Here is a 12,466-nt window from a genome sequence, read left to right as displayed (position 1 = left end):
CAGGCGAATAAGTCTCACTATAGTCAATGCCCTCCTTTTGGGTAAAACCTTTTGCAATAAGCCTTGCTTCATACTTGTCAACATTACCTATAGAGTTCCTTTTAGTCTTAAAGACCCATTAACACCCGACGGGTTTGACTCCCCTAGGTAATGTAATAAGGTCCCACACTTTGTTTTTGGCCATAGAGTCCAGCTCTTCTTTCATGGCCTCAATCCAAAGTGAGGATTCCTTACTTTCAACAACTTCCATAAATGTCATGAGATCATCATCTATGAAATTTATGGGCTCCTGTAAATACACCACATAATCCGGATGAATATCAGATCTTCTAACTCTAGTAGATCTCCATACAAGTGGAGGTTTTTGATCCTCCTGTATGTACTCTCCAGTATCATCCACTAATGGTTCTTCTGTAGTGAGTGCATCACTTGTGGGTTAAACACTTAGTTGAAAAATGATAGGCAATCTATCATCTATCTCAAGGGTATTATCCTTATCCCGAGATTCCTCAAAATTGAGGTTTTATAATGCATCTTTCCCAACAGAACCATTTTCTAGAAATCTTGCCTTATTCATTTCTACTATATGTGGTGTATGAGACAGACAATAAAACTTGTAACCCTTTGACCTTTCTGAATAACCAATGAAGAAACCACTGGTTGTCCTAGGATCAAAAGCCTTTATGTGAGGATTATAAAGTTTAGCCTTTGCAGGACAACCCCATATGTGCATATAAGAAAGAGTAGGCTTTCTACTTATCCATAACTCATAAGGAGTTTTTCAGAACAATTTTTGTAGGAACCTTGTTCAAGATATGCACAATTGTCCTTAGGGCTTCACCCCACTAGGTTACAGGTAATGTTGAATAATTCAACATTGCTCAGACCATTTCTTTAAGTGTTCGATTTCGCCTTTCGGCTACACCATTCTAATATTCACTTTCAGGCATGGTGTATTGAGGGACAATGCCCTCTTTTTCAAAAATCAAGCTAATGGTCTTTCTTGTTGTCCTAAATCAGTAAATCGCCCATAGTATTCTTCACCTCTATCAGATCTAACGATTTTGATTATTTTCCATGTTTGTTTTTCTACCTCTTTCTTGAAGTCTTTGAAAGCTTGATAGACTTTAGATTTCTCAAATAGGAGGTACAAATACATAAACAAGGAATAATCATCAATAAAGGTGACAAAATACTTTTAGCCCGTAAAACAAGGGGCAAACGGTCCACATACATCGGTATGAATGATTTTCAATAATTTATCACTTGTTTTGGCATTTTTCTTATATGTATTTGTTTGCTTAGCCTTGATGTAGTCCAAACACAATTCATTATTTGTGAAATCTAAGGATCCCAAGATCCCTTCTTTCACAAGCCATTAGACTCTCTCTTTCGAGATGTGTCCTAAACGACGGTGCCATAGAAGATAGGATTGATCATCTATTAGGTAACGCTTATTGCCAATTACTTGATTAGTATTAAGATTTTTCTGGATATGGATTTGGGTTTCTAGATGATACAATCCATCACACAATAATGTAGAACCAATTAAGACATTATCTTTATTGATATATAATTTGGACCGTTCAAACTTCATACAATATCCAAATTTATCAAATCTTGAGACAAAAACAAGGTTCTTGGTATATGATGGAACATAAAAAATATCAACCAAATCCAGAATGAAACCACTATCTAATACTATTCTGTAGGTCCCAACGACCTTCACATGAGATCACATCTTATTTTCGGAGAAGATGCTGCTTTCATGACTTGTTGGTTCACTCTGGTTTAGAAATGTCTGTAGAGAATTATCAATATGCACAGTGGCACCTGAGTCAATCCACCAACTATTAATTGGAACTTCAATCAAATTACATTCATGAGAAACAAAAGACAAGTTACCTTTCTTGCTCAACCAAAACTGGTACTTTACGCACTCTGCCTTTTTATGTCCCTTCTTTTTGCAAAAGAAACACTTTACTGCAGGAACATAAGACTTAACAAGTGCTTGGTTGGGTTGGGAGGCTGATTGTTTCTTGGGCTTCTTCTTAAAAGATTTCCTTTTCGGTCCACTCTTCTGCTGGACCTTATGAGAAGCCATATGTGCACTATACACCTTCTCACCCTTCAACCTCTCCTCTTCTTCAACACACTTGGACAGAAGATCATTAAAAGTTAATTCATCATTATGTGTGTTGCAGGAGATTTTAAAGGGACCGTACTGAGTTGGCAATGATGCCATAATGAGGTGGACAAGGAAGGAATCCGAGATAGTCATCTTCATGTCACTAAGCTGTGTGGCTATGTTTCTCATTTCTAGTACGTGTTGCCGGATGTTTCTCCCATTCATGTATCTCATGGATATTAACTTAGACATAATGGTACTAGCCCTAGCCTTATTGAAACTCACGAACTGAGCTTTTATAGCAGCCAAAAAATCTTTTACAATCTTACATGTGGGAATGACATTCCTTATGTTCTTAGCCACCCTAGACTGCAGCAAAAGCAGGCTAAGGCGATTAGAACACTCCCACTTCTCAAAATTGGATTTCTGTTCTGTAATGCTAATATGTGCCAGTTCAGCAGGTTCTTCCTTCCTAAGGGCTAGGTCTAAATCCATGTACCCTAAAGTAAATAAAACTATTTTTTTTTTCATTCTGAGAAGTTAGAACCATTGAGAAAAGGGATACTTGATGAGTCAAAAATTATATTAGGCATTACAAGGACAAAATATAATATTATTGCACATAATGAGACAAGTAAGTGAAAAGATAAATACATGAATAAGGCCCTTAATTATTTACTATTTTCTGGGCAAGTGCCAAGGGTCATTATGGTCCCACTTTGGTGAGTACCCGTAATACGTAATTGCACTCCACCTCCCACTATTCGATAAAACTGAGGAAACATGTACCCAAAGACAATCAACATGGTACCTTTGGGTACTACACATCTCATGTGCTGGGAGACCCTTCATTTTATCCTACTAGCTTCTGAACATAATAATACCATCTTTGGATGGCATATTATTTTTATGAGGCCAATACAATTTCAATGTTAAACAAAAATTTTTAACTAGACATTTGCAAAGTATGCATCAATTCACTTTGGTGAAAACAAATACATACAAATGCAAATTCCATGTTAATCCCTATATCAACATTGATATGAACGCTTAAACAATCATGCATACTAAAAACAATACTACATATATCTTTATGCATTCAAAATATGTATACATATGCATGAAAATAGGCATAATATCAATAGAAGCATGTACATAAGCATTAAAAACTGACTTCAGAACATAATGAATCAATAATATAACTTAATATGCTTTAAAATGCCTCATAAATTATGATATGCATGCTTCAAAACATGTATGTCAGCCCTAGAACTCAAAAATCAGTCCAAAACTTGATGAATAGTCCCAGAAATAGATGTATCGGTTCGAAACTTGATGAACCATAAAAGAAACACCCTCAGAACAATCTCAAAATGAAAAACCAGTTATGCCAAGTGAAAGAATCGACTCCAAAACCCTAGGAACTGGTTTAAATCCACTCAAAATCGGTCTCGAAATGCTCCATATTGGTCTCAGAAGCCATATGGACCGATACAGTTCGTTCCAAGTCGTTCTGTCTGTTCCAGAACAGACTGTTCTGCTTAGACAGGAACATATCTGTTTTGGGACAGCTGTTCAGGACGTTCTGTATGTTTCAGAACACTATATTCTGGGACAATCGCATAGGGTCTCCGGGATAGAAGTTCCTGATGTCCGAAATGTTCTTTCTGTTCTAGAGAAACTTGTCCGGGACAGACAAAACCGATATACATGGACTTCAGATCTATGGATTCTGAAATAGGCCGACCCGGGTCCAGACCCAGATCTGTTACTGTAGCACCGACTTATGTTTCGGGTTTGGGTTGAAATGAGTATTCGGGATCGGGTCCAGACCCGATCCGATCATTGTTTCTGGATCCAGGTAAATCAGATATTTCGGATAGGGTCCAGACCCGATCCGGTTTTGCTGAATATAAAACATCGTTATGATGTTTTTCATCAAGAAAACTCTAACCCCCTTCAGTGGCTACTTCGAAGCATTCGGTGAGGCAGTCGGTGGATCCGGTGAGAAGGACGGTGACACACAACGAGATAGATGGCAGTGGAGCCTACCAACATCTACCAAGCCCCCAAAAGCTGATCCCATCCGGAGAAACTATTGATGAATCTAGAGAAAGATGACGATGACATTCGACGAGACTGAATGTCGTGGCGTCATCGGCGTCTTCCGACATCAACGCCTACCGGGAACAAAAGCGGTGAAGTCGGCGAGGTCTGTCGACATCACTTAGCCCAGATCCTTCAACCCCGATCCCTTTGTCATTCGAGGCGGTGCAGAGTGAAGATCCAGCCATAACTGACCTGCTCTGATCACCTCACGGTGACAGAGGCGGAAAATGACGAAAACCTTCCTCTGTAAGCATATATATACATATATATTATACAGGGGTTTTTCGGCAAGACGACCAACGAGTTTGATGCTGTCTTTGTTATCCGTAAGGGTTTGGACTGAGTCCTATATCGTTTTGAGCAAAACCCCTTCGAATAGGGATTTCGCCAATGACCGGTGGAAAAAATCTAGTCCTGGCAAAAATGCCGAAAAGAAAATATGACCTGACACGAGCCGTGTCGGTCACAGGGACTCGTCCAGAACCGACACGGGTCGTGTCGGTCATAGGGACTGACCTAGACCCGACCTGAGTCATGTCGGTCATAAGTACTCGCTCAGACATGAGTCGTGTTGGTCACAGAGATTTGTCCAGACTCGATACGGGTCTGGATCCAATCCTTGAATCAGATCGGTTGTGAACTTTGACCCGGTTCGGGTTACTACTGGATTCAAAATGGGTTTGGTCCAATACAATCCCAGAACCGGATTGGAAATAAAATATCAGACCGGTTCAGAACCATGACCCGATCACTACAAGAAAAATGCTAATTAGCGACGAACATTTATGATGGATTTTTTCTGTCTTAAATTTGAAACGGAATAGTGAGAGAAAACTATCCGTCGCTAACATTCAAAATATTTGCGAACTTAGCGACGAAAAGTTTTCCTTCGCTAATTCTGTCGTAATGAGCGACGGATTAGCGACGAAATTTTTCTGTCACCAAACACTATAAGAAAAATGCTAATTAGCGACAGAATTAGCGAAAAAATATTTTTGTCATGAATCTGTCGCTAATTAGTGAGGAAAATATTCTCTCGCTAATCTGCCACTAATTAGCAACGTATTAACAACAACAAAATTCCATCGCTACTTTTCGATTTAAACCGACCCATCTTAGGTGCAAAATTTTCCCTCTCTCCTCGTGCAAAATTTAAACTGACGATGACGTCGACAAAGACCGACTCCCTTTTCAACCCCAGCGTAAGCCTCTCCGGCAATGGTGATCGAGGCTTTTATGTCCCCCGCCTGCTGGTGACGTCCCCTAGAGAATACCCCCAACCAATGAACGAGCTCCACCCTTCGGCCACTGGCTCCAGAGGCTAGCCTGAACACCGCTAGCGATGGTGGTTCTCCGGCGACCGTGCATCTCACGAGCACCTCCCCGACATAGAGCAGCTGGATTGCCGGTAGAGCGGAAAATTACCCAACTATGCCGACTTTCCCCGTTTCTATAATCGACTGCTGCCGCCCATTCCCCGGCGATGGTGTTCAGTCTCCCCCCCCCTATGAATCATCATACCTCTACCGATGAGGGTAAAGAAAAAAATAGGGCCACCGGCGAGACTAAATGGGTGGTTTTTTTTATATACATGTTTGTAGGCAGCCACCATCCTCCGTCAGCTGTCATTGTCGTCGGTGGTCGACTACTACATCTGATGGTGGGTCGGGTCGGACAAGCGAAGAACCAGGTCGAGAGGGCGTCAGAGAGTGCACATGAGAGTACAACAGTTCGGAGGTGCACTCTCTTGCGTTGTGCAGAAGACCCTGCAATGGCGAGCCAGGCCAGAAAAGTAGGGAACCAAGTCGAAAGAGCGCTAGAGAGTGCACCAAAGAGTGTGCCAGTTCTTTGAAAAAGACCCCGCAGTGGCGGGCTGGGCCGCATGGGTGCAATGCATGTGTGATGCGGTACAAGTCCGGCCTAGTGCTGCCAGAATACCGCCCGACAGGGAGCAATTTTTTTTATTTATTTTTTTTTAAAATTTTGCGATGGATTAGCGACGAAATTTTTCTGTCACTAATTTAAAATAGCGACGGACTCACAATGGATATTATCTGTCGCTAATTTAAAATAGCGACATACTCGCGATGGATCATGGTCATCGCTAATCCATCATAAATTAGCGATGAAAGTAGCAATAGATACGTTCTGTCGCTAATTAGCGACCATGATTATGCGATGGACGCTATCCATCGTTAATCCGTCTCTAAACAGTTTAGCGACAGATTAGCGACAAATTAGCGATAGATAGTGTCTGTCGCTAATCCACGATTTCTTTTAGTGGTTTCGGTTTACTACCGGATCCAAAACGGGTGTGGTCCAATACAGTTTCCTGAACCGGATAGAAAAAGGTATCAGACCGGTTCGGATTTCAGAATCCCGATTCAGCTTGACTGAATCAAGAAACCGATTCTGTTTCAAGAACAAAATTGATCAGATCTGCCTGATTTCCCATCTTTGTTCATCCCTTATACATAGATCGAGAATTAGGCCGCAGAGGTCCAGAAAATATCTCTGCTTTGATACCAATTGTTGGGGTCAAAACGACCCCAAAAACTAAACAATATTGTACATGAATTTTGTATTAAAACAGTAAATACAAAGAACAGATGTACCTGATATACTTGCCATTGTTGGATGAGGTGACTCGGTGTTCAGACGGAAGAGTCATATCCTCCAGTTTCTTCTCTGCCTTAAGTGAGTCACAACACAAAAAATGAGAAGAATAGAGCAGAGACCCTTACCGTATGAAAGAGAAACCTTTGGAAAACCACTTCTCTGTTACCCTGCTCTCAACCACGCTGGTATATATAAATATGGTTTTCCCATAACTGACTATCAGTTATAAATCAGCCAACAACTAATTGTGGGACTTATCTTCATTTCAAAACCAACGCACATTTGTCGTCCATAAATGTTAGTTATGGAAAATGGATCCGGATCTAAACTGGACCCAAATGGATCCAATCCTAATCCAAATAACTAACAAGAAACTCCTAGGTAAGGAATTGATAGGCTCTTCACTAGACATCGACTTAGCTTTTTGATGTATAAGGCTCGTACTTGTGAAATATTGAAAGGAACAAATGCGTGAAACCACAAAAAAATGATTAAATATAAATTACGTTATTTGAAAGCTCTCACGTTTAAAAAGATGGCTGACTATGGGGAGTGCTTCGAAGATTTGGTAAGAGCAGTTTCTGCAAGTCACCATGTGATTAGGGTTGGGCATCGAGTCGGCCTGAGCCCACTTAGAGTGAAGCCAAGTTCTTAACAGGCTTGGGTAAATGCTGCTGCTGCTTTGAATTGATGAAATTGCGACACATTTCTCAGTTCATGTTCTACTGTGAACAGAGAAATGTTGGGGTCAAAACGACCCCAAAAACTAGACAATACTGTACATGAATTTTGTATTAAAATAGTAAATATAGAGAACAGATGTACCTGATGTCCCTGCCATTGTTGGATGAGGTGACTCGGTGTTCAGATGGGAGAGTCTTATCCTCTAGTTTCTTCTCTGCCTTAGGTGAGTCACAACACAAAAAATGAGAAGAATAGAGCAGGGACCCATACCGTATCGAAGAGAAACCTTTGAAAAAACACTTCTCTGTTACCCTGCTATCAACCACGCTGGTATATATAAAAATGGTTTTCCCATAACTGACTATCAGTTACAGATAAGCTCACGACTAATCGTGGGACTTATCTTCATTTCAAAACCAATGCACATTTGCCGTTCATGAATGTTAGTTATGGTAAATGGATTCGGATCTAAACTAGACCGAAATGGATCCAATCCAAATCCAAATAACTAACAATCTCTCACTTGGACAAAAATGTGCTATTCCCAAATGATTGGAAATTACAAACTTGAATAGATTGGCCTGAATTCTATTCGGGTCCAATTTATATTGCTCCAACAAAATTCTATTTACATAGATAACTTTATGCAATATAAATAAAAGAACCAACCTTTATTATATCATTTGATCACATGTACAAAATTGTGTATCTGACTACAACGAAATGGACAAACCCATCCTCTTTACATGTTCAACATATAATCCCGGGGCCAAACCTTTAGTAAGAGGATCTTCAACCATTTGTTTGGTACCATTGTTATCAATACACACATCTTGATTCTTAGTCATTTCCTTGACAACAAAGTACTTCAATTCCATATGCTTGCATGATGTAGTACTTCTGTTGTTATTGGAGAAGGACACAGTGGTTTCATTGTCACAATATACCCTAAGTGGTCTCCCAATGGATTCAACCACTTTGAGTCTAGATATGAAGTTTCGCAACCAGATAGCCTGTGATGTCATCTCAAAAAGTGCAATGAATTTAGACTCCATGGTGTGCGTAGCAGTAGTGGATTGCTTTACACTCCTCCAAGAAATGACACCACCAGCAAGAATGAAGATATATCTTCTTGTAAACTTTCTACTATCAGGATATCCTCCAAGATCAGCATCCGAATAGCCAATCACTTCAAGGTGCTCTGATCTTCTGTAAGTCAACATATAATCTTTTGTCCCTTGCAAATACCACATGACCTTTTTGGCAGCTGTCTAGTGGGCATGCCCTGATTCGACTGAAATCTGCCAAGAACCCTAGCTGCATAGGATATGTCAGGTCGGGTGCAGGTCTGCGCATATTGTAAGCTACCAACAACTTAAGCACATGGTATTTGGTTCATGAGTGCCTTGTCTTCTTCAGTTTGAGGACAATCCTTGAGGCTCATTTTATCCCCTTTAAGTATGGGTGCCGTAGTAAGAGAACAATTCTCCATCCCATACTTTTTGAGAATTTTATTTATATAGGTTCTTTAAGAGAGGTCTAAAACACCTTTTACTCTGTTTTAATAGATCTCTATGCCGAGAACAAAAGCAACCTATTCCATGTCCTTCATCTCAAAAATGAAGGGAAAGAAAATCCTTGGTTACTATGAGCATGACCTTATCGTTTGTTGCAAGTAATATGTCATCTACATATAATACCATGATTATGAACTTACTCTCACTTGTCTTGAGGAGCACACATCGGTCAACGATGTTTTCTGTAAATCCAAAAGTCAGAACGACTTCGGTAAACTTAATGTGGCATTGTCTGGAGGCCTATTTAAGTCTATATAATGACTTATTTAACTTGCAAACCAAACGTTCAGACTCATCTTTAGAGAAACCTTGAGGTTGATCCATATAAACCTCCTCATCAAGTTCACAATTTAGGAAAGTTGTTTTTACATCCATTTGGTGTAACTCTAAATCTAAATAAGCTACTAGGGCAAGTACAATCCGTATTGACTCTTTAGTTGAGACAGGCGAATATGTCTCACTATAGTCAATGCCCTCCTTTTAGGTAAAACCTTTTGCAACAAGCCTTGCTTTATACTTGTCAACATTACCTATAGAGTTCCTTTTAGTCTTAAAGAGCCATTAACACCCAATGGGTTTGACTCCCCTAGGTAATGTAATAAGGTCCCACACTTTGTTTTTGGCCATAGAGTCCAGCTCTTCTTTCATGGCCTCAATCCAAAGTGAGGATTCCTTACTTTCAACAACTTTCATAAATGTCATGAGATCATCATCTATGAGATTTATGGGCTCCTGTAAATACACCACATAATCCGGATGAATATCAGATCTTCTAACTCTAGTGGATCTCCACACAAGTGGAGGTTTTTGATCCTCCTGTATGTACTCTCCAGTATCATCCACTAATGGTTCTTCTGTAGTGAGTGCATCACTTGTGGGTTAAACACTTAGTTGAAAAATGATAGGCAATCTATCATATATCTCAGGGGTATTATCCTTATCCCAAGATTCCTCAAAATTGAGGTTTTATAATGCATCTTTCCCAACAAAACCATTTTCTAGAAATCTTACCTTATTCATTTCTACTATATGTGGTGTATGAGACAGGCAATAAAACCTGTAACCCTTTGACCTTTCTGAATAACCAATGAAGAAACCACTGGTTGTCCTAGGGTCAAAATCCTTTATGTGAGGATTATAAAGTTTAGCCTTTGCAGAACAACCCCATATGTGCATATAAGAAAGAGTAGGCTTTCTACTTGTCCATAACTCATAAGGAGTTTTTTAGAACAGTTTTTGTAGGAACCTTGTTCAAGATATGCACAGCTGTCCTTAGGGCTTCACCCCACAAGGTTAAAGGTAATGTTGAATAATTCAACATTGCTCAGACCATTTCTTTAAGTGTTTGATTTCGCCTTTCGGCTACACCATTCTAATATTCACTTTCAGGCATGGTGTATTAAGGGACAATGCCCTCTTTTTCAAAAATCAAGCTAATTGTCTTTCTTGTTGTCCTAAATCAGTAAATCGCCCATAGTATTCTTCACCTCTATCAGATCTAACGATTTTGATTATTTTCCATGTTTGTTTTTCTACCTCTTTCTTGAAGTCTTTGAAAGCTTGATAGACTTTAGATTTCTCAAATAGGAGGTACAAATACATAAACAAGGAATAATCATCAATAAAGGTGACAAAATACTTTTAGCCCGTAAAACAAGGGGCAAACGGTCCACATACATCGGTATGAATGATTTTCAATAATTTATCACTTGTTTTGGCATTTTTCTTATATGTATTTGTCTGCTTAGCCTTGATGTAGTCCAAACACAATTCATTATTTGTGAAATCTAAGGATCCCAAGATCCCTTCTTTCACAAGCCATAACGACGATGCCAAAGAAGATAAGATTGATCATCTATCAGGTAACGCTTATTGCCAATTACTTGATTAGTATTAAGAGTTTCCTGGATATGGATTTGGGTTTCTAGATGATACAATCCATCACACAATAATGTAGAACCAATTAAGACATTATCTTTATTGATATATAATTTGGACTGTTCAAACTTCTTACAATATCCAAATTTATCAAATCTTGAGACAGAAACAAGGTTCCTGCTATATGATGGAACATAAAAAGTATCTACCAAATCCAGAATAAAACCACTATCTAATACTATTCTGTAGGTCCCAACGGCCTTCACATGAGACCACATCTTATTTTCGGAGAAGATGTTGCTTTCATGACTTGTTCGTTCACTCTGGTTCAGAAATGCCTGTAGAGAATTATCAATATGCACAGTGGCACCTGAGTCAATCCACCAACTATTAATTAGAACATCAATCAAATTACATTCATGAGAAACAAAAGACAAGTTACCTTTCTTGCTCAACCAAAACTGATACTTTACGCACTCTGCCTTTTTATGTCCCTTCTTTTTGCAAAAGACGCACTTTACTGCAGGAACATCAGACTTAACAAGTGCTTGGTTGGGTTGAGAGGCTGATTTTTTCTTGGGCTTCTTCTTAAAAGATTTCCTTTTCGGTCCACTCTTCTGCTGAACCTTATGAGAAGCCATATGTGCACTATGCACCTTCTCACCCTTCAACCTCTCTTCTTCTTCAACACAATTGGACAAAAGATCATTAAAAGTTCATTGATCATTATGTGTGTTGTAGGAGATTTTAAAGGGACCGTACTGAGTTGGCAATGATGCCATAATGAGGTAGACAAGGAAGGAGTCTGAGATAGTCAGCTTCATGTCACTAAGTTGTGTGGCTATGTTTCTCATCTCTAGTACGTGTTGCCGGATGTTTCTCCCATTCAGGTATCTCATGGATGTTAACTTAGACATAATGGTACTAGCCCTAGCCTTGTTGGAACTCACGAGTTGAGCTTTTATAGCAGCCAAAAAAACTTTTACAGTCTTACATGTGGGAATGACATTCCTTATGTTCTTAGCCACCCTATACTGCAGCAAAAGCAGGCTAAGGCGATTAGAACACTCCCACTTCTCAAAATCGAATTTCTGTTCTGGAATGCTAGTAGGTGTCAGTTCAGCAGGTTCTTCCTTCCTAAGGGCTAGGTCTAAATCCATGTACCCTAAAATAAATAAAACTGTTTTTTTTTTCATTCTGAGAAGTTAGAAGCATCAAGAAAACGGATACTTGATGAGCCAAAAATTGTATTAGGCATTACAAGGACAAAATATATTATTATTGCACATAATGAGACAAGTGAAAAGATAAATACATGAATAAGGCCCTTAATTATTTACTCTTTTCTGGGCAAGTGCCAGAGGTCATTATGGTCCCACTTTGGTGAGTACCCGTAATACGCAATTGCACTCCACCTCCCACTATTCGATAAAACTGAGGAAACATGTACCCAAAGACAATCAATATGGTA

Source organism: Nuphar pumila, chromosome 14, assembly GCF_984573655.1.
Source record: "Nuphar pumila chromosome 14, dmNupPumi1.hap1.1, whole genome shotgun sequence".
Taxonomy (NCBI): Eukaryota; Viridiplantae; Streptophyta; class Magnoliopsida; order Nymphaeales; family Nymphaeaceae; genus Nuphar; species Nuphar pumila.
This window is presented reverse-complemented; position numbering follows the sequence as displayed.